At 36.2% G+C, this 26,969-nt stretch overlaps 1 protein-coding gene across 1 annotated transcript in view; it reads right to left on the minus strand.

Annotated features, from left to right (window-relative positions):
• SPATA16 (spermatogenesis associated 16) overlaps positions 1 to 22,460 on the minus strand; it is a 258,898-nt gene extending 236,438 nt beyond the window's left edge. Inside the window, exon 1 of the mRNA XM_002814293.4 lies at positions 22,299 to 22,460. The gene's annotated coding sequence lies outside the window, so the exon portion shown is untranslated. The remainder of the gene's footprint in view (positions 1 to 22,298) is intronic.
• Between the last annotated feature and the right edge of the window lie 4,509 nt (positions 22,461 to 26,969).

Raw genomic sequence — 26,969 nt, forward strand, 5'->3', positions numbered from 1 at the left:
CTATAACATGAGGTTCTTTAGTATAGCTAATAGACATAGATTAGACCACAAAGATAGGAGAAAATAACAAGAAAGGAGGGCTGCATATAATAAGATAACAATGAGATAAAAGCTAACACTTGTGCTTCCTTTTATCTTCAAGGTCAGTGTCCGACTCAAGATAAAAATCATGAATCACGACTCAAAACTTATTAATGTTGTTGATTGTCTTCATTTGTTTGTTTGGAAGACAGTAGTTTGCCAAAGAAGACCCTTAAAACCAAGCACTGCATATTCTCACTCATAAGTGGGAACTGAACAATGAGAACACATGAACACAGGGAGGGGAACATCACCTACTAGGGCCTGTCGGGGGGTGTGGGGAAAGGGGAGGGAGAGCATTAGGACAAATAACTAATGCATGCAGGGCTTAAAACCTAGATGACGGGTTGATAGCTGCAGGAAACCACCATGGCACATGTATACCTATGTAACAAACCTGCACGTTCTGCACATATATCCCAGAACTTAAAGTAAACAAATAAACAAAAAGCATCCTGAACTGTGACCCATTAGATTTTTAGGTAAAGGAAGAACCATAACTGTTCCTATGGCTCTAACCTTTGAAGTACTTTCCCCCTCTGTACCACTGGACACATATGTCATCAGAAAAGGTTTAAGGTCATACATGGACATATCAAAGGATCTACTGTGATGGTCTTTGTTATCTCATACGAATGATTGAATTCCAATATTTCTAATAATAGCTATCTTGTATATTAATTTGTAAAAGCTAAATCCTAGAATATTTCCCCAATGATTTATAATGACACAGTAGAGTTGTGTTTCTATAGGATAAAACATTTAAGTTTGAAATTTTAACCAGCCTGTGTTGTGTTTAGTATTGAAGATCGGCATAACTGTGAATCACAGGCCCCACCAACAGCTTCACTTTGGGCAAGACCCTGTTTCCTTTTCCTCTCTTAGAAATGTTGCTGGCCAGGCGCGATGGCTCACCCCTGTAATCCTAGCACTTTGGGAGGCCGAGGCGGTTGGATCATCTGAGGTCAAGAGTTCAAAACCAGCCTGACCAACATGGTGAAACCCTATCTCTACTAAAAATACAAAATTAGCTGGGTGTGGTGACACATGCCTGTAGTCCCAGCTACTCTCGAGGCTGAGGCAGGAGAATCACTTGAACCCGGGAGGCAGAGGTTGCAGTGCGCCAAGATCGTGTCATTGCACTCCAGCCTAGGCAACAAGAGCGAAATTCCATCTCAAAAAAAAAAAAAAAAAAAAAAAAAGAAAAAGAAAAGAGAAAAAAAAGAAAGAAACATTGCTGGCATCCAACATCTTTTGGACTGCTAATGTGGCTACTCATTAGCAACAGCGGCATGGGGAAAACTGTCTTGGCCATCACTTTATTTTTTGTTTGCTCTTGTGCCACATCTACATATGATTTGGATTGAGTAAAAATAAACTTTAGTCCTTCAGTTAAGATCTCTGTTGAATGAACACTCCAGATATGCATCTATATCATTAAGTTTCTTCTGGTAGCAGAGATGCAGCTCTTGTTTAAAGCTCAAAATACCTGATTTTAAGGGTTTCTGGTTCATTTTAATCCACAGTAGGCTGTTAAAAATATAAACAGGCAACATCGGTTTGTGAGCAGTTCCAACATTTTCATGATACCTCCCAGGTATCTTATCTTATTGAAACTCTCTCTACTTCAAGCACCAGAGGCTAAAATGTACCAGAATATCTGTAGTTGATTGTCATTAGTAACATTTTTAGCATCTACAGCAGCATTACCTATCTCTGCTGTATTTATTTCACATCTCTTTAACACATATAAATGCATAAAGTTATCTTTATAGCCATTTCTTCTAGAGCATAATTATTCTCTCTCTCTGCCTCCCTCTCTCCATTTCCCTCCATCCTGTGCTCCTTTCCTCTGCCTATTTTCCTCCCAACTCCTCCCACTCCAATTCTCTTCCCAGATGTCCCTCACCCCGAGCCTTTTTCTTTCTGCAAGAAGGAAGGTTTTATTGTTTTTAAGAAATAGGATTCTGAGTACTTCTGCATTAGTCTTTAAACTGCTCTATAGAAATCATCATTTGGGTCTTCAGTGCAGTTTTATACAAGAAAAAATAACAGGGGGAAAAAGTATATAGGGTGTACATAGAGCACTCAGAGGGAATAAGTATCTAAGCAAATGTTTAGCTTTCAGACATCTGAAAGATCAATTATTCCCAATATATATAAGAAACTAATTCAGGTTCCCTCCCAAATTCAGAATAAATACCTGAATGTCTGAAAGTGTCTTAAATGCGCAGGCTGAAAAAGCATGGCCAAATCCAACCATTATTTTTCAGTGCTGGTTGAAAATCGGATGACTTTATTTCAGCTGTACAGCCTTTTTTTTTTTTTAATAAAAATTGTCACACATGTACAGAAGAGTTATGGAACTGCTGCTTATGGCTTCTTTAAAAATTATAAAACTCTATTTAAATAATCTGGAATTTGAGGCCTTTTACCACCTCGCTCAATGTGTGTTTTCAGCCTTATTTAGCACTTCTCCTATAAACTACTCTGAAGTCAAGCTGAACATCTTGTTTATTCCAAAAGATGTTCATTTTCAGTCTGTCAACTAAGAATTCCCCGTCTTCCTATTCTCACCTCATTCTACCTGTCCAAACCTACCAAGGAGTTATCAATTTTTACCTCCTCAGAATAATATCGATGGCATTTATAGCACTTATTTTTTATTTTTTATATCGCAGTTATTCCTGAATGACTTTTTTCTTCCAATAAGCTCCCTAAAAGCAGAAATATACTTTACTCTTCTTGACATTAGTTCAGTGCTTTGCATAGAGTAGGCATTCAATAGATGTTGATCAATATGAATGCTGTGAATCAACAGCTAATTTACACATTCTTATTTAAGAGAAACAAAATTGGATTTTTTTAAAAAGGTATGGACTATAACTTTGAAAAAGTTGTTTCTGAGAAATATTTCTGGATTTATTTTTTGTTTTAAATTTGGTCTCGCGTGAAGTACATTTTCTTCTTTGATAGTTCAAGTGAATCATGTACCAACTAGATTTAAACTATCAACCTCTTTACTTTTTTTAAGTAGTCAAGTTGATTAAAATGACATTAGTCAGTGTTCCTGAGACACTGAGCTACACTTTAATCATTACTTCAATAAAAATACTTAAAGAGAAAACTATTAGACCATCATTATGTATGTCAAAGAAGTATTTGTTGGTAACATTCTATAAAAATGCTCATTCTTTAATTTAGAAGACAGCACTGTAAAATTGATTTCCTCATGGAAATATGCCTTTAAAAATTGGTTAGCAAATACTGACATGCAACATTGGAACAATCTCCAAGGTTTTTTAATAAATACAAGGAACAAAGGGAAGTTAATGTTCAATCATTTCCAGTGGGTAACCATTTTAAATTCCTTCAGTGGATTTTCAACACATTTATGTTTTTTTCTTCAAGTATTTCATCAAGTGTTCTGTTCTACGTGGGAGTTTCTATTGCTTCATAGATTCAATCAGTGGTTTACATGGCTATTAGTACCACAGCTTATTTATTAAATTTTTGGTTGAAATAGGCAGCTCAAACATGGGCAATTCAGCAAAAGAGAATCCTTAAAAATGTGCTCTCTGAAACATTCGACATCACAGTTGCTATGGTTTTCTTTCTTTAAAAAAAAAAAGATCTAATTTTAACTTGCTGTTAAATGTAACCAGTGAGACATTATGAGAAAAAAACACCTTGCTTGTTAGTCTACCAGTTCTTTTAAATGTTTTAAAAAACACACTACAAAATATTTCTTCAATCCAATAATCATTTATAGAGTACCTACTATGAGCAAGGTGCTGTGCTAGGTAATATGAGAGAAACTAAAGATGACCGAGACAAGGGTCTTGGCATTGTAGTGCTCTTAGCTAGGAGTGGAGGTGGAGGATGAAAAGAGATGTTGTTTTACTAGACTGTGAACTGCTGGAGAGGCAGAAATGTATCACAATACTTTTTCTATATTGATATGTAGTTTCTTCAGAGCCTGGAACATAAGAGACCCTCAATAAGAGACCCTTGTTATTAGAATGAATGTGTGGCTGAGGTACTGTATTCTACAGTATATGGTAGCAATAATGGACATACTTCTGTAAGAACATGGGACTGATGCAGTTTCAAGATATTTGGGAAAGCTTTTGAGAAGAGGGACAAGTGTCCCTACGCAAGCAGTTGCTCTTCTCTTTTATCTGAGAACCCTCAAGAAATGGTACGTTATTATTAGAAGGTAGAGGGAAATTTGCCCTACAATGTTTTTTAAGAAATGCAAAATAAAACAAACCGTCCAGTGTTATATCCATAATAATAACAACCAACAGGTACTCTCAGTTTATGAAGTCATCTCACTGGATTAATCCATTTGTTTCTGACAACAACTCTTTTGCATAAATATTTTTAGCCATATTTTCATAATAAAGAAACCAAGAGGTTAAACAACTTGAAAGACATTACCAGGAGAATTTACCAAACCTGACTTGAACCCAGCATGTCAAATTCCATGCTTTTTAGATAATAGGAAAATATAGTCCTCTGCATTGCACCCCCAGTTGATTGGGATTTGTACTTTCCTTACTTTAAAGGTTTTTTTTTTTTTAACTTAATAACAAGATATTTGACTTTACTGCTGTTTTACTGGGTGAGACTCCCTCTAAAATGATAACAAAACAAACTAGCAATTTATAAGTTAACTTGAATATGTGAACCAAATTTGTTAAGAAAGGTATTAGATTTTTTTTGTTTTTTTGTTTTTTTTGAGACAGAGTTTCCCTCTTGTCACCCAGGCTGGAGTGCAATGGTGTGATCTCAGCTCCCTGCAACCTCTGCCTCCCCGGTTCAAGTGATTCTCTTGCCTCAGCCTCCCGAGTATCTGGGATTACAGGTGCCAACCACCATGCCCAGCTGATTTTTGTATTTTTAATAGATGCGGGATTTCACCATGTTGGCCAGGCTGATCTTGAACTCCTGACCTCAGGTGATCCACCTGCCTCAGCCTCCCAAAGTACTGGGATTACAGACATGAGTCACCACTTCCGGCCTGGTATTAGATTTTTAGTGTTTTTAAAGATCTGTATCTGCAAATGTAATTATGGCCCTGCTATATTGTAGCCATCATTAGATGCAGGAAAAAAATGATGTGGACATAAAACTTCTACATGAATGGATTCCAGGGATTCAAACTTAAAATTGCCAAGCCATTTGCTGATCACTAAGCCACCAAATGAGGAAAACGGCATCAAAGCAACTGTACTTCTTCGTATCTCAAACACTGTGAACGTTTGTCATGTTGGGTCAGAGGGAGCATTAGAAGGGAGACTTTATCATGATATTAAGTAGTGGAAAGGGCATTCAGTTTGGAACTGCAAGAAAGGTTTGAATTCTCTTTTATTATTTATTAACTGCATGTTGTAGGACAAATAATACAACCTCCCTAAACTTACTTTCTTTTCCTTCTCTGAAAATTGGGAATGATCGGATACATGAGAATCATGTGAGAATCAAATCAGATGATTTATGTAAGAGAAGCTGCACTTAGTAAGAGAAGAGGTTTGGTAATTCCACAAGCAGCTCCATGAATGAAAATGCCTCGGCTCTTTCCAAGGTTAATTCCCTTTGTTTGGACCCTATCCCTCCATCCTCTCAATGACTTTGCTGCTGCAATTGTCATCTTTCCATGTCACCTCTTCTTCTTTTGTTATTGGACTGATCCTGTTGATGCCTGTGCTGATGTAGCAGCCATTTTCTTTTAAGAAAAACAACAATAAAAAACTCCCTTGACTTTCATATTTCCAAATTTGGTGGTCATCCCTAGGCTCATATCTGCCAGATCTCATAACAGCAGTCTTCACAGCTGATACTCTCTGATTAATGGAACACTTTCTTCTCACTTTGTATGACACCATGCTCTTCCAATTTTCCAATTACGTCACTCACCACTCATTCTCGATATCCTGGATTGGCTGTTCCTTTTCTCTTCCACCAAGAGCCCACATGGAGCCCCTTCTTTTCTCCAGCTACATTCTCTCCTCAGGTGATTTTGTCCAGTTCTATGGCTTCAAATACCATCATACACACCTAACTACCCGTGTTACAACTCTAGTCCTTATATCCTCCTAAAACATCAAAATTGTATACTCCTCTGTCCATGTGACATCTAATATACATCTTAAATTATCTAATACATCTTAACAGTACCAAATATACATCTTAACAATACCTGCAGATCTCTTAATTCCCATTCCCTAAAATTGTCCCTGTCTCAGTCTTCCCATCCCAGTGCATGCCAACCATATCCCCCCAGTTGGCCAAGATAGAGCTTTACAAGTTATCCTTTATTCCTCTCTGTCACTTAATCCCTATCCTACAATCCATCATTTGGTCCTGTTGACTCTCCTTCCAAGGTCTGCCTCTTTCCATGTGTATGATCAATACCCTCCTCCAGGGCCCATGATCTCCTTTCTAGATTATTGCAGGTGCTCCTCACACAGCAACCCAAGTCATCCTTCTAAATGAAAATAAGATCCCACATCATTCTTACTAAAGGCCTTTTAATGGCTGCCCGTAACACCTAGAATCGAATACAATCTCTGATGCCTCTGCCTCCTTTGAAAACTCATCACGTATCTTTCCCCCTTGGTCTACTATGTTCCAGTCACCTGGCATTCCTTCTGTTCTGCTAATTTGATAAGTTCATTCCCAACTCAGAGCCTTTGCACTGGTTGGGCTAGAATATTCTTTCCACTGTGTTTTTTATGTTATTCAGATCATAGCTTAAATATTTGTTCGCAAATAAGCCTTCTCTGATGAACTAGAGTAATCAGCCCTACCAAGTTGTGTATGTATTTTACACCTCTCCATGCCACTCATCATAGTGGTATTTACTTGTCTGCATTTCATTCATATTTATATTCCCCCACCAGAATGTGAGAGACTGCACTTTGTATACTTAGTTCACTGCTATATACTCAGAATGTGCTCAACACACAGTAAATATTTGTTGACTGGAAAAATTGATGATGGTATCTTATTACACAATTAATGAAACATTCAAAAGTATCTTTTTGTTGTTGTTGTTGCATCACTTTACAAAAGCTGAAAATTAGGCAATCACCTAAATGTAAGTTAGCTTTTTACAACTTGGCTTCAAAATGGAAAGCTTCTCTAGGTGCTGTAGCATCCTGATTCTTTTTTCTTATTTTTGTTGTTTGTTACTCTATGTCAACAATATTTATGATGTACCTACCCTGGTCGTTTTTATTGTAGTCTTTGTTAGGGAGTAAATAATTTCTCTTATTCTTTGTTGACATACAGCCTGGCTTATTCAGAACCAGAACCTTCAGAAAAATCAGTCTTTTTTGGAGAAATGATAATTGTACAACTTGCTATCCTTATAAGTGTGGTCCATGAGGACTCAGATGTATTTCTTCAAAATCCTTAACACAATTTGTAAAAACAACAACTCATTTGCTGTGGCGGAATATGGAAGTAGAGGAAGTAATGTTTCAGCGTACTTTAGAGACCTTTGGCTACATTTCTTCTTAAAACATAAATGCAATCAGCTTGCCAAATTCACGAGCATCCTGAGACAAAGTTTGAATCTCGTTCTCTTTCTTTGCAAACACTGCTCTGTCTTCCTGTAAAAGTGATCCAAGTTTCTATTTACGTAAGAGGCTGTATAGATGTGTAAAGAAAAAATAATTTCATTTAATTTTGGTCAACTCTTTAATTCTTTTTATAAAGTTCTTAATTCTTAGACTTTCACATGTGGTTTCTTAAACTCAGTATTGTAGAAGTATAGAGATGAAGAATCTTTCAAAATACTCTGATCTGTTTATTTTGCAGAAGAAGAAATGGAGTCTTATGCAGGTAAAATGACCTGTTTATAGTCACATAATAAATCAGTGCTTTTAACCACATCTTGCAGCTCATTCAGAATTCTGTCTACCTTACTCCACTGCATCCCACCACAATACACAAGGTAAATTGTTGTCACAATTTCCAAATGAAGAAACATATGTTGGACAGTTCAGTGCTTTGTTTGCAGAGATCCGTAAAATTAATCAACAGTAATATGAAGATTTCTTCTTTTGAACTACCCTTCAATTTAGTTAATTATTCTCAAACATGTTTTAAAGTTAAAGCTACTGAGAGGTGGGAAGTGCATCTTTTAAAAAATTCACAAGTTTTTATTTAAAATAATTTTAAGTTTACAGAAAAGTTGTACGAATATCAAGAACTCAAAATTGTGCTTTACCAATTTTAAACCGCTCGATCACATTTGTAATTATCTTTCCCTGTGTGTGTGTGTGTGTGTGTGTGCGCACACATGCAGAAATGTATAGGCACACACATAAAAACATTTATATTACTTTTGCTAAGCTGTTTGAAAGTAAGTTGTATACATCAAGCCTCATTATCCCTTAAAGCTTCAGTGCACATTTCCTAAGACTGAGGATATTTCGTTACTGTAGCATAATACAGTTATCAAATCCAGGATGTTAACATTGATACGAACTATTGTCTAATCTACAGTCCCTATCCCTATTTTGCCTATTTTGTCAGTTGTCTCAATAATGTCCTGTTAGGATTTATTTTTTCTCCAAGATAATGTATTGTGTGTAGTTGTCACATCTCTTTAGTCTCTTTTACTCTGGAATAGTTCTTTATTCAGCTTTTTTCTATCTTCCTTGACATTGCCAATTTTGAAGAGTACAAGCAGCTATTTTACAGAATCTACCTCAATTTGGATTTTTCTGATACTTCCTCATGATTAGATTCAGGTTAAGTGGCCTCAGCCAGAATACTACAGAATGAATGATGTTGTGTGTTTCTCAGGGTATCACATTTGGAGGCACACAACGTCCGCTTGCTTTTCTTTGGTGATGTCAATTCTGATCACCTGGTCAAGAGGTTACCTAGTTTTTCCAGAGCATAGTTACAGACTTTTCCACTTGCAACTTACATGCAGTCTGTAGGAAGACACTTTGAGACCACGAAATTTCCTGCTTCCTCATCAAAATTTCCTCCCTCAATTTAGCATCCACTGATGATTCTTGCCTGAACCAATCTAAACTATGATGATTGCAAAATGGTGACTTTTTCCTTTCCTAACTCATGACATCATAAGAGTACTCAGATGGAGGGCTAGTCACCATCAAAGTACAAATATTTTTAAATATAAAAATAAATTTTTAGCATTGGAAAGGAATCACAGGGCAAGTCTGTTCTAACACCTTTACTCTAATGATGAGGGCTAGAGAGGCGGCACATCCCTATTTAGTGGCAATGGCAGGACTGAAGTTGGTCTACAGGCTCTGGTTCTGGGCTCCATTATATCCATCCATAAAGTAAATCAAAATTTATTTGTTAAAAACACAATGTCCTCAGCAGTTAGAAGCACAAACTCATGGCATAAAGTAGGCAGAATAAGGGTGGATCATACAGTGCTGACTTTAAATATCCCTTTTTTTCTTAAGAATTTATTAATTAATTCAATCATTCATTTATGATTTACTAAGCAACAACTCTGTCACAACCTGTGTCAGTACTGGGATGCCTGTACTCACAAAAAGTTCATAGTTTAGTGGGAGATACTACTTTAGTATGCATCAGAATCCCCTGAAGTCTTCTAGGTTCCAGGGCCCACAGATTTTGATTCAGCATGTCTGGGGTAATCCATAGGAATTTGCATGTTTAGTAAGCAGAAGAGGGCTGTATTGAAAACACCAGAGGTTCACATCGTGCAAATGGTTATGGCATATGCTCCACCTCCTGACTTTCCTACTCCAACTCCCACCACTTGAATTGAAAAGTATTAGTAAAAAACAATACTGTCATAAAATGAATTTTAAAAGTGTTTAACAAGGGTCAGATATTATTATCATTACTTTCATGCTTCTTTTGAAATACTAAATGCTAGAGCAAGTTTTCCCAGAAAATTACTTTTTTGGTAATGCTACTTTTCTGGTGACATAAGCATATTCATGATTAGCTTACTCCAGAGGATACTGATATTGGTGGTCTGGTGAATCATGTTGGCCCCTCATATGCTTTAGTTTGCTTAGGTAACACTGGTACCTGGGCTTCCACGGATGAAGCAGTCTGCCAGAAAGACAGAGGCTGCATTAGCTGTTGATGCTAAAGAAACACTTTAAAGTCTAAATGGCTACTCTCTTGAAAAATAAGTTTATAAGAATGAATTATTGGTAGACATTCACTCATCCATTTAGTCAACAAACTCTTGTTGAGTTCCTGCTGGATAAAAAAAAAAGGGCTAATTCCTGGGGAATTACAAAGATAAATAAAATGGATTGTGCTTCACAGGAACTCAGGAGCAACAGATCAGAGATGTTATCCATCTTTCTTGGGAGGATGTTCCAAACTCAAGAACCAAAGTAGCATGGAAGACAGGACATGAATTTTGGATTTGGAGAGATATAAGTTCAAATCCTAACTCTGTCTTTTCTTTGCTGAAGAAACTTTCAGCCAGGTTACTTAACTTTGATGTATCTTGGTTTCCTTACCCAAAAAACATGAATACTAACTAATTCCTCATAGAGATGATTGAAAGATTGACAAAATAACGTGTGTTAAGAACTAATGCATCATCTGGCCCACAGTAAGCTCTCTGCAGAGGACAGCTATTATGGTGTTAAATATTGTGCTCTCTATATATTCTACTGCATGTACAGATTTCTATGTATTCACTGTATTTTATATATACTTATATATAATATTTATACATAAAACATACTAATAATGTTTAATTATTGATGACTTGTTTTACATTGTGAAACTGTTTATACATAAACACACATCTGTATAATTTTTCTTCTTAAAAATAGTAAGTTAGCAATTAATATTTATATGAAAATTGAGTCAAGACATTTGTTCCCTGAGGATTTTGTGTCCTGAAGAACAGTCTGTACAACTGGGGAACACCTATCACAAACAGGGATGGCTGACCTACCTTCCAGTGTTATCATACACCAAGCAAATAACGCATGATCCACTGGAATGGGTATACTATGGGTAATGAATGAATAGTATTTTCCATCACCTCGCAAATAGAACCTGAGGCATGAAGATGAGACTCCTCCTTAATTATTTGCGGAGGTTGAACTGGATGTTTATTTTTGTCTTAGATCATTACATATCACTGTAAAGTATCTTTTGGAGTAGAATGGAGACAGGTAAAGATGAACATAGAAATCCTATAATCGGCCGGGCGCGGTGGCTCATGCCTGTAATCCCAGCACTTTGGGGGGTCGAGGCGGCGGATCACGAGGTTAAGATATCAAGACCATCCTGGCCAACATGGTGAAACCCCATCTCTACTAAAAATACAAAAATTAGCTGGGCATGGTGGTGTGTGCCTGTAGTCTCAGCTACTTGGGAGGCTGAGGCAGGAGAATCACTTGAACCTGAGAGTCGGAGGTTGCAGTGAGCCGAGATTGTGCCACTGCACTCCAGCCTGGCGACACAGTGAGACTCTGTCTCAAAAAGAAAAAAAAAAAAAAAGAAATTCTATAATCCCCAAACATCTCATATAATACAGCTTTCACCATTGTCATTTTAATATTTTATAATTGTTTACAGTGCATTTTAACTTAACCCCTACACTGTCCTTCCTTTTACAAGTTGCAGAATAAATGCTTATTTTTAACACTTGAGAAACCGTTGGTTGAGATTTTTCCATATGATTTGCCTGAGGATAAATAGCACAATGTTGTATGGCACTTATTACAGAACCTAGTAGAGACAAAGATAGTAAAAAATGATCTGTTTATCTACATATGCATGTCAAGCCACTTCCCATCATAAACAGCTGAGCCAAAAGTAGGGCTCACCTAGTTCTTTGCAAGATTCTTGCTTTGACATTATACTAAAGATAATATAATTATGAAGTGCTTTCAGATGTAACCATTTGGAATTTGTATATACTTATCCTAGGTAAAAAATAATAATAATTTCTTACTTGTATAGCGTTTTAGTACTATTATTTGAATATTTCTTCTGAATCTTTTTCTAGGGTAAGTCACGATACTTATTTTGTGGAAATGCATTTGTCTGTGAGAAAAATTAACTTCAGAATTGAGATAGAGGAAATGTCAAAATAGTTTAGAAATATAATTTTTTACTTTTTCAATCATGTTTCAATTACATTTAATGAAGATTTACAGGTTTAAGGACTATAGAAATATTTGAGGACTGATTGCATATTAATCATCCACTGATATTTCCCCAGTTGATCTCAGCCAAAGAAAACCATAAAGTCAAAGAACTGCTTGGAAAAAAATATTTTGGTTTGTGCAAAACTTTAAAACAAAGACATACTTTAAAATGTACTATTTTAACAAATGGAACCTAACAAAATATATCGTTCAAACAGTTACACGTTATACTCTGCTTATGGGTGGAATGGAGTAGTAGATCAGAACTTCTGTTGAGAACTAATAGAAAAGCAGAATAAAAGACCAAATCATTTGTTTGAATATAGCTAAGAAGGCTATGAAGAGGGTACAACTCCCTCGTCAAAGTGACCTGACTTTGACAGGGGCAACTTCTGGGGGCATTTGCTAATCGTAGGCGTGGGGAAGAGTGTGAGCATCTCAATATTTCACTGAGGGAGGGTCACTGGTGGGTAATGTGGAAACCTGTAAGCTTTGGGTAAATATGTGGCAAGCCTCAAACACCGAGCTCTTTTACCACTCAGAAAAGAATGCCAATTTCTGGGCATTCATGGGGCAGGATGGCAAAGTGGAAAGCCTCTGAAAGGAAAATAAAATTTTTGCAGTCTTACGAGACAGAGATCCACAGGAGAAAGGGCTTTGGAGAAACACCACACGTTCAGCTGAAACTCTTGAGAACCAGGGTATACTAGAGGTAGACTTTTTCGAGGGTTGCAGCTCAGCCTTAATATGAAACAGTCCCTGATTAAATTAAGATGAACTGCCACGTTATCTGCCTAGTGAAAGGAAGGATACGTCCATTATGGAGGAAGATACATCATTGGGATCTTCTATAATTTTCTATACACACTATTCAGCACTTAATGGAAAATCATTAAGTATGCAAAAATAAAACCTCTCAAGATAACAATTAAAAAAAACAAACGAAAAAGTAAACACTAGAAACCTACCCATGGCTGATCAAGATATTAGAGCTAGGTAAGGAATTTTAAAACAACTCTAATTAATATATTTATGACAAGAGAGTGAGAAATGATAAGGAACTTTACCAGAGTATTAGATTCTATAAAAAGAATAGCAAATTCTAGAGTTGAGAAATATACTATCGGAAATGAACTCATTAGATGGATTAAACAACACATTAGATACAGCAGAAGACAGATTTAGTAAACTCAAGAAACAGCAATAGAATATATCTAAATTTAAGCAGAGAAGTAAAATAATGAAAAATATTATTTAAAAAACCTTTGGAAACATGTGAAACATAGTGAAAAGGTCTTAACACAGTATAGTTGGATCCCTAGAAGGAACACGGAGAATGAAGCAAAAGCAAAAGAGAATTCCAGGAGGAATTAAAGAGTAATAGTAAAAGTAAATATGTAAGAATATACACATAGAAGTAAATATTGACTGTTGTCACTTGACTGCATAAGGCAATAATAGAAATGTCTCTACAGGATTTAAAACCTAGGCAGAATTAAAAAGAATGGCAACAATGATGCAAAAGATGTGAGAGTGTAAGCAGAGTTCAAGTATTCTAATGTTACAAAATTATTAGGAGTTTGGTAAAAATAATCATTTGTATTAGAGTGGAAGAAGTCAAGGATTCATGTTTAATTTCTAAGGTAGAAGCTGGGGAATATAAAATATAAACTATTATATAATTAACAAATTTATGTAACAAAAAATTAAAATATTTTTGGATTAACCCCAAAAAGCAGAGAAATAAAAGGGACCAAATAAAAACAGATAGCGATGTGGTAGACATAAACCAAAACCTATCAGCAATTACTTCAGATTTAAAAGAACTCAATATTCTAATTCAGAGACCAAGATTTCTCACAGGAAAAAATTACTACCCCCAACTCAGAGACCAAGATGTTCTCCCAGGAAAAAAGTACTACTCCCAACTCTACAGTGCTTAGGAAAGCTACACCTTAAATATGAGAACACAGAGAAGTTGAAAATAAAACCATCAAGAAAGATATAGCATGCAAACATCAACCAAGATAAGGGATAGCTCAACTAATAATCGGACAAAGTGGAGTTTATGGAAAGAAGCATTACTAGAAATACAGAAGGTATGTTAGTTATTAATTTATTGTTACTCGGCTCCATACCCACCCATCACTCTGTATTGTGATACTGGAACTGAAATCTGCAGACTACATTTTTATTTTTCCAGCTGGTTGAAAGTTAGGCTCTGCCGATAGAGGGTACTGGAGAAACACTGCAAAGCTGAAAGGGGAAGAAGGGACATTTCCTTCTTGGAATTTTCTGTTTCTGCCGGCAGCAAATGTTTCTGTTTGTAGGGGTCTAGGCAGCCTTTACCGATGCGGTGGTGGCCCGCACAGTCAGCAGGTATTCTTTTGTCAAATTTCTTCATCGCCACAGCCATGCTGCTTTCCTAGTTCTGAGACAAGCGAACCTTATCTTAATGACTTCCCCCGCCACACTCTCTTCTCAGAGATCTGAATCTTAGCCTTGTAGGACCTCCTCTGAGCTTCCAAGTTACTTACTTGTTCACGTCCCCTCATCCCTAAGGATGCACAGGGAACTATACAAGGAGAAGACAGAAAAATTTAAATCTGTCTTCAGTGAATAACATGGCTTTTAAGTACATAAAATATAAAAAATTGATGAATAAAAGGAGAAACTGACAAATCTCCAATTATAGTGGGAAATTGTAACACACCTCTGTCAATGGCTGATGGAATTTCAGACAAAAAAAAAAAGAAAGGAAAAAGGAAAGAAAAATCTTTCAAGAACATAGGAGCTCTGTGTAACATAAGCCACAAACTTGGCTTGATAGACATATGTCAAATCCTGCAACAAAGAACATCAGAATGTACATTCTTTTCAAGTGTACCTGCAACTTTTACCAAAATTAACCATAGCTCACTCATAAGTCAAGCCACAACAAATTTCACATTTTATATGGAAAAAAAAAAGGGCCAAGAATAGCCATGTTAATCTTGAAGAAGAACAAAGCTGACAGACTTGGCCGGATATTGAGAATTACTATAAATAAAGCTATAGTAAGGAAGGCAGCATGACTTTGATGCAAGGATAAATTACACCACCTGAAAAGAATAAAAAAGTCCAGTAGTAGACTTACATATAAATGTTCATTTAATTTATGACAAGAGTGACCCTGGCATGCAAGGGGGTGCTGTGGCTTAAGCATGTCCCCTAAAAGTTCATGTGTTGGAAGCCTGATTTTCACCTTGATGCAGCAGTGTGGGGAGGTGAGGTCTAGTGGGAGGTGTTTGAGTCATGAATAGATTAATGCTGAGTGAGTTAGGGAGTAAGTTCTTGTAATCCCAGCTACTCAAGAGGCTAAGGCAGGAGGATCACTTGAACCCGGGAGGAGGAGGTTGCAGTGAGCTAAGATTGCACCACTGCACTCCGGCCTGGGTAACAGAGCAAGACTCTGCCACAAAAAAAAAAAAAAAAAAAAAAAAGTAAGCCGTTGTAAAGCAAGGCTGCCTCTCATGTTTGGTCTTCCTTTTGCATTTCTGCTTCCTCTTTGCTTCTTTGCCACATGGTAATGCAGCATGAGTTCCTCACCAGAAACAGCAGATGCTGGTGCCATGTTTCCTAGACTTCCCAGCCTCCAGAATTGTAAGCCAAATAAACTTCTTTTTAAAATAAATTACCCAGTCTCAGGTATTCTGCTATAGCAACAGAAAACAGAATAAGTCAAAAACTAGAATGATGGCTTTTTAAATAAATGGTGCTGGCCTAAATCAAATGCAGCAAATAAATTTTGATACCTATCTTACATAATGCACAAAAATCAATTCAAAATGCATTGCAAAAGTAAATGTAAAAAAACAACAACATTAATGCTTTTAAAAGAAAATGGATGATTTTATGACTTAGATAGGCAAGGATTTCTTGAACAGAACATAAAAGTAAAAAATTGGATTATATTATACATAATGATTTTTGTTCATCAGAACACATCTTTAAAAATGAAATGACAATTCATGGAATAAAAGAAAATATCTGTAGTACATATATTTGATGTGGACTTATATCCAGAATATATAAAGGACTTCTATGAAAGAAGACAGAAGAAAAAGACCCAGTAAAGAAGTGGGCTAAACATTTTAATAGACATATCACAAAAGATGATCTCCAAATGGTCAGTAAACTCTTGAAAGAGTTATTAACTCCCATTAGTCATCAATGGAATGCAAAGTGAAACCACAGGTTGATACCACAGCAAATCCACCAGAAGCCTAAAATTAAGAAGACAGACAATACCTAGTATTGGCAAGTATATGGCATAACTGGAGCTTTTACACAAAGCAGATATAAATGTAAGATGGTACAACCAATTTGGAAAGCTGTTTGGCAGCATCTGCTTCCTCCTATATCCTGTACTGGCAGATTTTTTTTCCTATATACCCAGCAGAAATGCATACAAGAATGTTCACAGTAGCACTATTCACAACAAAGTAATAACATAATAACATTGAAAACATTCCAAATGCCCATGAATCATAGAAAAGATAAAAATATTGTGGTATATTTATACAACGGAAAAATATTATTAGCAGTGAGAATAAAGGAACTACAACTACAAGCAACCACATGGAAGAATCTCACAAATAAAACATGGCGTGAAAGAAGCCAGATACAAAAGAATACATATTGTATGATTCATTTAAATAAAGATCAAATTTAGGCAAAACTAATTTGTGGTGTTAGATGTCAGATTTGTGGTTGCCCTTGAGACGGTGAGTAGTAACCCGAATGGAACAGGGGGAGCTCCTGGGCTTACTGGTACCATCATTTCTGGCTCTGAGAGCTGGTTACACCAATGTGTTCGTTTGATTAAATCTGTCTTCATTTGTGCCTTTTACCAATTGTATGTTATGCATTGATAAAAAGTTTACATTAAGAAAATCACAGGTCAAGACAGCTTGAAATTTTACATACAAAGACTCTGAGTTTTCCTAAGGCAAGTTTTGCCTAAACACATGCCCCCTACTCCCTTACCTACAGTCTTTGCATTGTCTAAGAATATAAGCAAGAAGGCAGGGTAAGGATTTGATAGTTAGGAGGTGTTTTCTTCAAAATTCTCCAGGAGGGTAAAACCACACAAAACAAATGAAATGCGGTTCATGTTAGTGGCTTGGAAATTATCAGACTGTGTGTATGGTAGATAGACTGAAAGGGATTCCCTGATTACATTTCTGAATGTTCCAAAAACCAGGGCAAACAGCACTGAACATGTAGTAGTTGCTTGCTTTCGTTGTCATAATTATTATTTTTTACTTTTATTTTTATGCTATCTTTTTAAAAATAATTTTTTATTTTTATTATTTATGGGTACATGGTGTATATATTTATGGGGTACGTGAGATGCTTTGACATAGGGATGCAACGTGTAATAATCACATCATGGAGAATAGGGTATCCATCCCCTCAAGGATTTATCCTTTGTGTTACAAACAATCCAATTGTATTCTTTTAGTTATTTTAAAATGTACAGTTAAATTATTATTGACTGTAGTCACCCTCTTGTGCTGTCAGATACTAGGTCTTATTCATTCATTCATTCTATTTTTTCCTACTCATTACTGTCATAATTTTTTAAATTTAGCTATGGCAGAGGGAGGAATAAAGCCTCTGTGCTTGCTGTCTGACCCAAACTCCCTGCAGTTGTTTGTTATATTAATTGGAAAATAGGGTGACCTAATGACCAGACCAATGACCTCAGGCTCAGCCTTACCTCAGTTAACACCCAGTCCTAGGAGAAGGTGGGAAGAAGGGTCTCAAGAGAGGCCAGTGGGACCAGAGAAAACAGTGACTCAAGACCCTTTCCCTGTGCAGCCGCCAAGTAGATGAATAAGCTTTCCCTGTCCTCTCTCGGGAAGCAGAGAAAAATGGTGACCACTTGAGAGGAAAAACGTACCCAAAGAACCCATTTAAAAACACTACTGAATTGTATTTGATGAGAAAGTTTAAATAATCCCTCTCTACATTTCCACATTTCAACATTAGTAGAAATTGGGCCTAAAGAGCTCGCCTGATGAGTTCTGCTATCAAAATAAATCTGCCTCTGTCATCACTGTACATCTAAATCAGCCTATACCAGTTTAGAGCAACACCTCCAGGTGGGAATGTCCCAGAAAGAAGCAGCACTCTCAAGCCTAGAGGAAGACATGAATCAGGCTCTGAGGGATTCTTTTCAAATGGCACCTCCCGCCCATTATATCCCAACCCCATCCCATTATCTTGAAGGAATATTGTGGATGTGAAAGATCTGGAAGAATAAAAAATATTGCAAATTAGGATGGTAGAAAGATGGGTGGAGGACAGAAATGATCACCTGCTACTGAAAGATAAGAAAGAACAAAATCAGATGACCATGATGTTAGACAAATTCTATAACAACAGACAGAGGTCACAGAAAGGTCCATGGAAGGCAGGATCTATGGGAGGAAAACAGGAAAAGAAATGGCAGCTGCAGAAGATAAACCTTCTATGAACACTAAAACTTCCTCCTTTTCTACATTCATAAATGGTGTCAATTTCAATGTATTTCAAGTCTTTTCTTTCAATCTGATGACTCTCATATTTAACATGATGCTTCTTCACTGTTAACTATATCAGTAAATATAAAGGGTGAGGAAGTTAACTGAGAGATAGGAACTTTTGAAAGCCTTTAATTAAGCCTTGGCCCCAATACCTAAGAAGGTTCAGAAGCCTTCTATGTGTTTATTCCTCCATTATCTCCTTCTCTGAGGGGGATCCCATGGACTCTCAACACACACACACACACACACACACACACACACACACACACACATCTCCCTAAAGAAGAGACCAGATGTATTAGGTCTGGGAATGTATGTTAGAGAGGACTACTGCAATCCTTTCTTTCTTCACCTTAAACTTAGGTTTCCAAATGTCTGTTCAACAGGAATGAGAAGTGATTTACATCATGTTTTTGCTCCTTACATCTTCAAGTTAACAAAATTGAGCTGATTTCTAACAAGTTAAATGCATACTTTTTTTCTTGGTGGGGGGTGATAACGCAATGTCTTCTCAAGCTATAACTTTGGTGATCGTTCAAGACAGCATTGAATTCTTCTGCCTGAGTTATGCTGGCTAATAGGAATTTAATTGAGAACCGGTGGGAGAGCACTGAAGCATTCATGCATGTGAAATCAGATGAACACCCACCATGTGGAATTTCCTAAGGAAAGTTATTCTGGAGGAGAAATACAGACCAGGTTGAATGCCAGTAACTTTTAAGCTAAGACGTAGAGCTATCTTCCTAATAAGTAATGAGCTAAAGGTCCCTGAAGAAAAGTGAGGCCAGTATTTTCAACTCTATGTTTTCAAACATTTTAAAAACATCGGCTCAGAGTTATATACAATTCCCTTCCTCTGTAAGATATTAATCTTCCTTAACTTTGATTCCATATAATAATGCTTAGTTTTGAAAAGCACATGCACAACTTATTTAGGTAAATCTAAAATAAACAGCAAGACAGAATAACTAATTTGTCTATGAAAAGAAATGGAAATCAGGAGCTGATTTCTATTCAGTAATTATAATACAAGTCTTCCTGAAACATTTCCTTTTAAATGGCCTATTTAAAACCATATCAATTTTCCACTTCTTGTGCAATTCTACATGACAGTGTGAATTCAGCTTCAGTTTCTACTCATAAAGGTTAAAGAGACGCTTTCTAACACCTATCCTGTGTCAAATCAACTCAATTACCTTTCAAAGTTGCCTAAATCATGAAATATTAATGGTTCAAATAGATGAATTCTGCACATTTCAGAATAGATGTATGTAAGTGTACATAAATGTATATCACATCATATGGTATGTAAATACATTTACTCCTGGAGGCTTTCTAAAATGTAAAGCTAAAGCTGAATCTTCACCTTCCAGTAATTTTACAATAATTTTCCCCATCATATAGAGATTTGGAATTCTGATATCAGTCATAGCCACTGGGTTCTGCTTTCTTATTCACAAAATGGAGTTAATGATAATATCTGCCTCATGTAATTGTTGAGAAGAGTAATATAGGAAGATTGCCTGAAAATAGTAACCGCTCAATAAATGTTAACTATTGTTCTATCATTATCATCATTTTTGTTATTGCTGTTATTATTGTTCAGCAATTTTTAAAAAAATTAGACAATTAGAAAAATGCTCTTTCTGTTAGACAGATGGCTTATGCTCATTCATTGCATATATTTTGAAATTTAGCTAGAACTATGATAAATTACGGTCTTTATTTTGCTATCTTTAAGCTAGACTGCTGTACTATTTTATTTTATAACATCCCTGAAAAACTCAGCAAGCTCTTCGTGAGTGCAAAATGTTACAACTTGAACGCTACTTTCCAAGATGACTCAATATATTCTACACTAGTTGAAAGACAATACTCCAGGCTTTCTGATGTAAAAGGATTTAAAAGCCCTTGAGCATATGGTGTTTGCATTGCTTTTGTTACTATGGCCTACAATTGTTGGGGTACCTATTCATTTATTTCAAACTGATGTGTCACATAAAAGGAACAACAACAAAAACACAACATGCAGTCAAATTCCATGTAGAGGAATAGTCACACAGTCACTGTGTCTTAATTAGAAAGAATAGCCGGGCGGAGTGGCCCACGCCTGTAATCCAAGCACTTTGGGATACTGAGGTGGGTATATCACTAGAGGTCAGGAGTTTGAGACGAGCCTGGCCAACATGGCAAAATCGTGTCTCTACTAAAAATACAAAATTAGCTGGGTGTGGTGGTACGCGCTTGCAATCCCAGCTACTCAGGAGGCTGAGGCAGGAGAATCACTTGGACCCAGGAGGCAAAGGTTGCAGTGAGTCAAGAAGGCACCACGGCACTCCAGCGTGAGTGACAGAGCAAGACTCTGTCTCAAAACAAACAAACAAACAAACAAACAAACAAACAAACTCCTGCAGTAAGGATTAACTGTGGGTTTATGCCTGGAGATCATTTTAAGGTTCTGTATCTCATAGTTCATGCTCATTTGTTGCTTTCTTTTAGTCATAATCAATTTCCAAGGTGCTAGTTTCACTGTTCAGAGGATGAACAACTTAATGAAATTAGGGTAGTTTCTGTTATAATACTGCTAGTCCATTAAATTTAATCATAAAGGGTTAAACAAAAACACAATACAAAGTTTTTATGCATTTATTTCAAACTAAGGCTTACTAAAAATGGTAAACACTTCCCCGATGCTTCAAAAACAGAGAACTTTACTGACATCTATTAATATTTTATGGGTAATAAGTCCAAAATGCAAATTTTAAACAAAGCTTGAACCTGTTTTTAATTGCTTGTGCTGAACAACCTTTGAACAGCAAGGTCCTTGTGAAAGACATTCATTCATTCATTTACTCATTCATACAGCAAACATTTCAGAGCATGCATTTTACGCCAGGCATGATGTTAGGATACAGAAATGATGACATGGTCTATGTCTTACAGGGAGCTTGGATTGTTTCTCTCCCTAATATCCTACTCCTTGACGTTCAAAGTCTTCAATCCACAGTAATATTATAGGTTAAGGAGACAACAACCCATATCACAAATGATAAAATGTGAACTCTGAATTAGCAGCCATCATCTCCCACTTGACTAGAAGATGTCCTCAAACTATACACTTTATTAGGGAATATATATTAGAATAAAGCAAAACCAAACAAAAAATCTGTTATTGGGAAACCAAGTGGGATCTTAGTCTTTACTTTCTCACCAGAGTGGGGAAGGATAGGGTGACCCGGTGCAGCGGACAGGGAACCACTTTGGGACTACCTGTCTTCTAACTGCCTGCAGGAGATGATTTGTTCGTTACTTATTAGGGCTTTTTATAAGCAACATTCCTCATTCCTCGGGAGGGCAGGAAGAAAGGCGCTCCTGTTTTCCCAACTTACTCCAGCTTCACCTGAGGGTCATCTCCCTTCCTTTCCACCCAGCCACTGAACGAGAAAAGCTTTAACTGGGCAGACCTCAATGATTCTCCTCCTACCTAAGCAGTTGTGGCTCAGCCCCGCGGGGACGGGGCGAGGCTCTGGACTCCTCCCAGCCACAGCATCTGCCAACACCTGGTTCCTAACGTCCCACTGCGAGGCCTGGTCAGGCTGCTTGCTCGCGGGGACGCCCGGACTTGAAACGTCCCGTGCCACGCGGCCCATCGCGCCCACAAGTGGCGCGGGTCACTGGCACCTCCCTAGTCTTTCCTCTTGAGTTGCACTTGATGTTTCCAATAATAAAAACAAGGTTATTTATATTTTTCCGTTCAGATTCTAAAAGCAATATGATCAATAAAATAATCTGGAAGATACAGAAAGATGTACATAAAATAAAAATTATCTGTATTCTAAAGAGAAGCACTGAGAACATTTTAATGTATATCTTTGCAGTCTCTTTACTATGAATAGATTAAAAAAAACATACCATTCTGTCTTTTTCACACAAAACTACACAGATACAATATAGACTTTATACATACATTTTATAGAGTTTTGTATTTATTCTTTTTTAAAGAAAATTATTTTAAATATTTTACTCTAAAACCGTTTATGAGATCTCATAAGCTCCTACCTATGTATGTTTTAGAGTAAAATATATATATTATCTAGAATATATAAATGTATATTATATATCAAATATATCATATATTATACTAACATTATGTATTATATGATATTATATAACATGTTATGTTATATATGTAATTATGTATATTTAAACATAAACGTGCTTTACCTTCTATGCATTTTAGGCAGCACATTATTGATACATTTAAAGAAATCTATGTACCCCTAAGGACTGCATCTTTCTCCTAGCCACTGTTGTGACTTGTATGACAAACATCCCTTGCTTTCCTTTATAGCTTAACAAATCATACATGCATCACTTTTTATTGAAATATGACATATATCCAGAAAAATGAATGAACTGCAGTGTGTTGAATAAATTATCACAACGTGAACCCATCAGAATAACCACCACCTCAATAAAAAAATAAATTCTTAGCACCCCAGAAACCCCTTCTAATTTCCATTCCTTTTCATTCACCATAGGTAGTGAGTATTGGGGTTTCTAACACTACAGTTTAGTTTTTTCTGTTTTTGAACATAATAAAAATAGTCCAGTTATGGTTTTACTACTCTATGCTACCATTGATTATAGTAGTATAATCTATCTTTTACAAAGTAAACTAAATATGATGACTAAATTTCAGTTCTTGGGGAAAAATTTGTCTTATTCACACTTTCCCACTCCCACTCTCTCCTACCTCTCTGCAAAAAATGGGGAAACTACAATTCAAGGTAAGGTGTAAGGATTGATTGAGATGAGGTGCATGAAGCCTCTGCTGTGTGATAACAGGCTTTTCAATCCCTCTGCAGTAGTCATAATCTCCCTACTACCTCTCACTGATGTATCTCCATCCTGCCTTCAAACTTCTGCTTCCTTAAAAAATTTTTTTAACCTGGTAAACAGTTCTGCAAGTTTTGATCATAAGTGCCACACAATCAAGATTTAAAACATTATTTTCACCCATAAAAATAACACTATGTCTCTGTAGTCAACTCAGCGGACCATTTCCAGACCCTGGCGTCTACTGATGTATTTTTTATCCCTTTAGTGTTATCTTTTCCAAAGGTCAAATAAATGGAATTACATAGCGTGTAGCCTTTTGAATCAGACTTCTTTCATTCAGCATATTACATATGAGATTCACATTGCTGTGGTGTTTATCAGGAGTTCAGTCCTGTTTATTGCTGAGTAATGTTCTATTTGTGTGCGTATACCACAGTTTATCTATTCACCAGTTGAGGAATATTTGGGGGTGGTCATGAGTAAAGCTTCTATAAATATTTGTATACGTATGTTTGTGTAAATTTAAGTTTTACTTTACTTAAATACCTAGGGATCAGATTGCTGGGCCATATGGGGTTTAACTTCATAAGAGACTGCCAAATTATTTTCCAAAATTTCTGTACCATTTTGCTTTCCCACCAGCAATACATGAGATTTCCAATTACTCTCACATTCTCACCAGCACTTGGTATTGTCAGATTTTCTTTCCATTTTAAAAATAATATTTCCTTTGGGCATCTCCTTGTGGTTTTAATTTGCATTTCCCTAATAACTAATGACATTGAGTATATTTTCATGTGCTTATTTGCCATTTATATCTTCTTTGGTGAAGTGCCTGGCCCAATCTTTTGCTCATTTTAAATAAATGGATTGTTTTATTACTTAGTTTTGTGACTTCTTTTATTCTAAATGTAAGCCCTTTATCAGATTTGTGTTTTAAGTATGTTTTTCCAGTCTGTGCTTGTCTTTATTCTCTTTATTCTCTTTATTCTCTTAGCCACATCTTTCAAGGAGTAGGTCTTAACTTTGATACATTTCATTTACCTTTTTTATGGGTTGTGTCTTTGATTTTATGTCTAAGAAATCTTTTCCTAACCCCAAGTCACAAAGATTTTTCTCCTAAGTTTTCATTTGAGAGCTTCCTAGTTTTTAGGTTTTACATTTAGGATATAATCATTGATGACTTAATTTTTGTGTGGGGTGCAAGTTATGAGTTGAGGTTAATTTATTTTTGCAAATAGAGGTCCAATTGTTCCTGCACTATTTGTTGAAAAGACCATCCTTTTTCCATTGAATGGCCTTTGTACCTTTGTTGAAAAATCAATGCACAAGTCTATTTCTGTACTCTCTAGTCTGTTCTATTGATCTATATGTTTGCTTTTTCTTCAATATCACACTGTCTTGGTTACTATAGCTTTATAAAGTTCTAATTTCAGATAGTACATATCCTTAAACTTTGTTCTTCTTTTCCAAAAGTATTTTGTATATTCTATTTTCTTTGCTTTTCCATGTAAATTCTAGAATCAGCTTGTTGATTTTTATCAAAAATGTCTTGTTACAATTTTGATTGGAATTGTTGCAATCTATAGAACAATTCAGGAAAAACTGACATTTTAGCAAATGAGTCTTCCAATCCATTATCACTGCATACAGTCATGTATCAGAGATATTGTGGGTTTGGTTCCCGACCACTACAATAAAGTGAATATTGTGATAAAGTGAGTCACATAAAGTTTTTGGTTTCCCAAAACCAAAAACTGCACATAAAAATTATATTTACACTGTACTGTAGTCTATTAAGTGTGCAATAGAATTATGTCTAAAAAATACATTCCTTATTTAAAAATACATTATTGCTAAAAAATGCTGACAATCATTTGAGATTTCAGTGAGTTACAATCTTATTGCTGATTTAGAGTCTAGCCTCAATGTTAATGGCTACTGATTGATCAGGATGGTGATTGCTGATGGTTGAGTTGACTGTGGTAATTTCTTAAAATATGACAGTGAAGTTTGTTGCATTGATAATTTTTTTCACAGAAGATTTCTCTGCAGCATGTGATGCTGTTTGATAGTATTTTACCCACAATAGAACTTATTTCAAAATTGGAGTCAATCCTCTCAAACTCTGCATCTGCTTTATCAAATAAGTTTATGGAATATTCAAAATCTTTTGTTGTCCTTTCAACAATGTTCAAAGCATCTTCCCTAAGAAGAGACTCTATCTCAAGAAACTACTTTCTTTGTTCATCCATAAGAAGCAACTCCTTATCCATTCAAGTTTTATCATGGGATTGCAGCAATTCAGTCACGTCTTCAAGCTCCACTTCTAATTCTAGATCTTTTCTATTTCTAACATATCTGCAGTTAACTTCTCCACTGAAGTCTTGAACCCCTGAAAGTCATTCATGAGAATTGGCATCAACTTCTTCCAAACCCCCGTAGTTAATGTTGATACTTTGGCCTCCTCCCATGAATTGCAAATATTCCTAATGGCGCTTAGACTAGTCAATCATTTCCAGAAGGTTTTCAATTTAGTTGTCCAGATCCACCAAGGGAGTCACTATCTATGGCAGCTACAGCCTTTCAAAATGCACTTCTTTAATAATAAGACTGGAAAATCTAAATGACTTCTTGATCCAGAATGGATATTGTGTTAGCAGGCATGAAAACAACATTAATCTCCTTGTACATTCCCATTAGAGCTCTTGGGTGACTAGGTGCATTGTCAATGAGCAGTAATATCTCAAAAGAACTATATTTTTCTGAGCAGTAGACTTAAAATGTTCAACAAAGCATGTTTTAAACACATATGCTATCATTCAGGCTGAGGTTTTCCATTTATAGAGCACAAGCAGAGTGGATCTAGCATAATTCTTAAGGGCTGAAAATTCTAGGGAATTTTCACAGTGGTAACTGAGCATCAGCTTCAACTTAAAGTCACCAGCTGTATTAGCCCCTAACAGGAGAGTCAGCTTGTCCTTTGAAGCTTTGAAGCCAGGCATTGACTTCTCCTCTCTGGTTATAAAAGTCTTAGATGACATCTTCTTCTAATAGAAGGCTATATGTATACATTGAAAATCTCTTGTTTAGTGTAGCCATATTCATTAATGATCTTAGCTAGATCTTCTGGATAACTTGGTGCAGCTTTTACAGCACTTGCTGCCTCACCTTGCACTTTTACGTTATGAAGATGGTTTCTTTCCTTCAGTCTCATGAGCCAACCTCTTCTAGGTTCCAACTTTTCTTCTTTAGCTTCTTCACCTCTCTCAGGCTTCATAGAATTAAAGAGGTTTAATAGGACCTTAGCTCT

Source organism: Pongo abelii, chromosome 2 (assembly GCF_028885655.2).
Source record: "Pongo abelii isolate AG06213 chromosome 2, NHGRI_mPonAbe1-v2.0_pri, whole genome shotgun sequence".
Lineage (NCBI taxonomy): Eukaryota > Metazoa > Chordata > Mammalia > Primates > Hominidae > Pongo > Pongo abelii.